Source organism: Coregonus clupeaformis, unplaced genomic scaffold (assembly GCF_020615455.1).
Source record: "Coregonus clupeaformis isolate EN_2021a unplaced genomic scaffold, ASM2061545v1 scaf3102, whole genome shotgun sequence".
Lineage (NCBI taxonomy): Eukaryota > Metazoa > Chordata > Actinopteri > Salmoniformes > Salmonidae > Coregonus > Coregonus clupeaformis.
In genome coordinates this window covers 17,309-22,360 of record NW_025536556.1, presented here as the reverse complement: position 1 = coordinate 22,360, position 5,052 = coordinate 17,309, and the positions used below count along the sequence as shown (strand labels likewise).

At 45.4% G+C, this 5,052-nt stretch overlaps 1 pseudogene; it reads left to right on the top strand.

Moving 5' to 3' along the window:
- Nucleotides 1–633: 633 nt before the first annotated feature.
- LOC121565607 lies at nt 634–3,844 on the top strand (annotated as a pseudogene).
- The last annotated feature ends 1,208 nt before the right edge of the window (nt 3,845–5,052 follow it).

The following is a 5,052-nucleotide window of genomic DNA, read 5'->3' as shown; positions in this document are numbered from 1 at the left end:
AAATTTTTGGAAAATCCTCGCTCGGGTGTAGGACTTTCCGCCTTTAGTAGAAACCTGTTGAATTATTAAATTTGGTCTGGGAGGTCCTAATTGTTTCGTTGCCAATTTATCTTCATTTGTTCGCCGACAAAAAGGAACTTCTTTCAAACAATCCGCTCTTTTCTCAGTTACGTTCATGGTTACGTAACGTATGACGAAAGCGCGAAGTGCAAGCCCACAGACACCCATTGAGATTGTATTGAAGGCTCTGAAATTTGAAAAAAATAGATTTTACATGGGAGTCTATGACAGACTTCTGGGCGATTTTCAACCTGACTGAAATCGCCCCAAAAGGGGGGGGAGCCATTTGAAGCACGACTTTAGCCTGATTCGACATTTAGTGGCAGTGTGGCACTGTGGCAGATCAGACGTATAGATTACAACACTGATAACTACTGTTGCCGTGATATAATTGATTAGAAAAAAAATCCCTTCCTTTTCCAGTTTGGCAGTGCGTCGCCCATATCGCCCTATTGAACAGGCCGCCCCTGTCTACATGTATCTCTCTACAGAATGTAGAATATATGTTTGGAATAGTCGGTGTTCCAGTCATTGAAGTAGCTATGGCAGCTCAAGCCTCAGGAATCAAGTATGTGGGAATGCGCAATGAACAAGCCATAAGCCACCTTTTTATTACTAAACCAGCTCTCCCCAAATCATGTGATATTAACTACCCTTACATAGACTACAGGAGCGTGTAGTGTGTGAGGGTCAGTTTCATAGCTTTTTTGCATTGCTAATTATGTCTGCCTGTCTGTCTGACCCTTTGTGTGTCTGTCTGCCTGTCTTCCTGTCTTTCCCTCTGTCTGTCTGTTCCTCTCCAGTCCAGGTGCATGTCTGGTTGTGTCTGGACCGGGACTCATCCATTCACTTGGTGGAATGGCCAACGCTAACATGAACTGCTGGTATGCTAGAACTCCACAAACAGAAGACCCTACTACTCATGTTCAGTTGCCTTTCAAAAGAAGGGATGCTATCCGCACACTGCAAAAAATGATCTGAGGACTCCAAACTATCTCAGCTTGTCAGTTGATGTCATTGTGTGATACCTCTCTCTCTGTAGGCCTGTGATTGTTATTGGAGGCTCCTCTGATCAAAACCAAGAGACCACTGGGGCGTTTCAAGAGTTTCCACAGGTACCGATTCAACCATGACATTTCTGACTATTGAACATTAGGGGATGGTATCCCGGGACACAGATTAAGCCTAGTCATGGCCTAAAAAGCAAACTCAATAGAGAATCTCTGTCTGGGAAACTGGCCCTAGCAGTTTAATTGCTGAAAGAGGAAATCATTTGTTATTTGTGGTCCTCTTTCTCTGTCAGGTGGAGGCATGCAGATTGTACAGTAAGTTCTCTGCTAGGTCTAGCAGTCTGGATATGATCTCCTCAGTGGTAGAGAAGGTATACAGTCTACTCTGACTCCCTCTGTGTAGTCCTCTTCATATCATTTGGTATCACCTGCAATTGTCTGTTTTCTGACCTCTAATTTTCCAGCTTAGCAAGGTACCTTAACTGCTTCATAAGAGCACAGCACAGCCTTAATTGATCTGAATGGAAGGGTGTTTGGTCTGTCTAAGGCAGCACGCACTAGCATGTATGGACGTCCAGGTGCTGTATACGTAGACATATCTGGGGACATGGTCAATGCTAAATTGGACAGGAGCAGAGCCAGGTTAGTGGCCATCACTGTCTTTCATCCATTTAAAATGTATACTAATGTGTTACTGTTGAATATGTATACCTCTGAATTCACATCACCGTAGTCATTTTTATTTTATCTTGTTATACCTTTTAACGTCTGAAGTGAACCAGAAATTAAATTACTTAGAAAATATAGCACTATATCAAAATATTATCATCAGGGAATAGCAATAAGCCTCGATAGACCTTCATGGTTTATTTACATATGCAATAAAGTTGCTAGGTAACATGTTTAATGTTTGACCTATTATTTATTATTTCCTTTGTCAGAGAGGTGCCCTGTAGTCCACCTCCTCCTGTGAGTATGGCTGACCATATGGCGATCACAGAAGCACTGGCGGTCCTGAAAGGAGCCAAACGGCCTTTACTCATCATTGGCAAAGGTAGGGATTGCTTTTTTAATAGCCAGATAATCTGGGGGAAACAGAACTAAAATCTTGCATAATTGCGTCAGATACTTGGATAAGGTCTGGGGAGATGTTAAGAGAAAGATACTAACGCCACTTGCGAACTCTCCACCCCCCTAAACGGAAACTCTCTGCAAGTTTAAGGCAAGTTTATGGGCCAAATGTCCCCTCCCGTTCTGAAATTGAAAAGATGCGAGCACCTGCGAAATCGGGATTTGTCCAAATGATTAGTGGTGAAAAATCAGCGTACCGGAACAAAGTTGTCACATCCCAGTCTGTTGACAGACGCTACTTCCAGTTATGTTACGTGCGTCTGTCCAAGAGAGATCAATAGCCAGCTGAGACGCACTGTAACACATATAGCACTGTACCACGGTTCAGTTGAAAACTGGGCCACGTTCAGTCGACAAATGTTGTTTACATTTTACATTTTAGTCATTTAGCAGACGCTCTTATCCAGAGCGACTTACAGTTAGTGAATACATATATATATACTTGCCCCCCCCGTGGGAATCGAACCCACAACCCTGGCGTTGCAAACGCCATGCTCTATCAACTGAGCTACATCCCTGCCAGCCATTCCCTCCCCTACCCTGGACGACGCTGGGCCAATTGTGCGCCGCCCCATGGGTCTCCTGGTCGCGGCCTGCTGCGACAGAGCCTGGATTCGAACCAGGATCTCTAGTGGCACAGTTTGCACTGCGATGCAGTGCCTTAGACCACTGCGCCACTCAGGAGCTTACTTGTTGACTTGTTGACATGATTTCTCATTCTACCTGTCCGAGAGGCACGTTCGTTCTACATGCTATATTTCTATCTGAACGTTGCACAACGTTTTGCTCAGCTGAATGCATCCCAGTTGTGAAGGCCAGTCTGTTGAAATCCGTGTGGCAGTGCCCTCTGTCTGTGTCCCTCTGCAGGTGCAGCCCATTGAAGAGCAGAGGGGGCTCTGAAGGAGCTGGTGGAGGAGTGTGACCTGCCCTTCCTGCCCACCCCCATGGGTAAAGGGGTGCTGCCTGACGATCACCCCAACTGTGTTGCTGCTGCCCGCTCCAGGTCAGCCTCTCCTTCTCTCAGCTGGCATCATATTCATGTACAAACCATTGACTGTATAAGTAGGACCAAGAATTTCCCTGACCATTTGAACGGACCAGGAAACTCCTGAAATCCCTATCTATAACTAGTCTCTCCTGGCCAGGTCATGTCAATGTAAACTGGTGTCAATCAAACAACTACACTACTCCTATAACTAGCCTCTTTTCATTACATTTTGTTTTGTCCCTGCTCTCCTCCTCCTCTCTTCCTATCCTCCTCCTCCTCTCTTCCTCCTCCTCCTCCTCCTCTTCCTATCCTCCTGGTTCTATGGTCTTGGTGGGGACTGCAGAGCTCTGCTCCAGTCTGATGTTGTGGTCCTACTTGGTGCCAGACTCAACTGGATCCTGCACTTTGGCCTTCCCCCCAGGTTTGACACCCAAGTAAAGGTCATCCAGCTAGGTCAAAGGTCACCAGTAGGGTTTCTTTTTTTTCGGATTCCAGATTTTCTGCTTATTCCGTTCTGATTTCTGGAATCTTCCAACAGGGATTTCTGGGAATTTTGGGAAAGTAACTGTAATTTTGCAACCCTAGTCACAGGTCATTTCATAGTGAACTACATTTCATTGTAACCAGGTATAAAGGTATTTGACTCAGTCTATTGGATTTAGTCTTAATTATATAGCTTCTCTATAAGTCTTTGTGGTCTCTCCAAATAATGTCATGGCTGTCTTAGTGCTGTACAGTACATCTATATTTAAGCAATAAGGCCCGAGGGGGTGTGGTATATGGCCAATATACCACGTCTAGGGGCTGTTCTTAAGCACGATGCAACGCGGAGTGCCTCGATACAGCCCTTAGCCGTGGTATATTGGCCCTATACCACAAACCCCAGAGGTGCCTTATTGCTATTATAAACTGGTTACCAACGTAATTCGAACAGTCAAAATACATTTCAAATCAAATCAAATCAAATTTTATTGGAAATTGAAATACAACAGGTGCAGACATTACAGTGAAATGCTTACTTACAGCCCTTAACACACAGTGCATTTATTTTTAACAAAAAAGTAAAAATAAAACAACAACAAAAAAAGTGTTGAGAAAATATGAGCAGAAGTAAAATAAAATAACAGTAGGGAGGCTATATATACAGGGGGGTACCGGTGCAGAGTCAATGTGCGGGGGCACCGGCTAGTTGAGGTAGTTGAAGTAATATGTACATGTGGGTAGAGTTAAAGTGACTATGCATAAATAATTAACAGAGTAGCAGCAGCGTAAAAGGATGGGGTGGGGGGGGCAGTGAAAATAGTCCGGGTAGCCATGGTTAGCTGTTCAGGAGTCTTAAGGCTTGGGGGTAGAAGCAGTTGAGAAGTCTTTTGGACCTAGACTTGGCCCTCCGGTACCGCTTGCCGTGCGGTAGCAGAGAGAACAGTCTATGACTAGGGTGGCTGGAGTCTTTGACAATTTTGAGGGCCTTCCTCTGACACCGCCTGGTATAGAGGTCCTGGATGGCAGGAAACTTGGCCCCAGTGATGTACTGGGCCGTACGCACTACCCTCTGTAGTGCCTTGCGGTCGGAGGCCAAGCAGTTGCCATACCAGGCGGTGATGCAACCAGTCAGGATGCTCTCGATGGTGCAGCTGTATAATTTTTTGAGGATCTGAGGACCCATGCCAAATCTTTTCAATCTGAGGGGGAATAGGCTTTGTCGTGCCCTCTTCACGACTGTCTTGGTGTGTTTGGACCATGATAGTTCGTTGGTGATGTGGACACCAAGGAACTTGAAGCTCTCAACCTGTTCCACTACAGCCCCGTCGATGAGAATGGAGGCGTGCTCAGTCCTCTTTCCTGTAGTCCACAATCATCTCC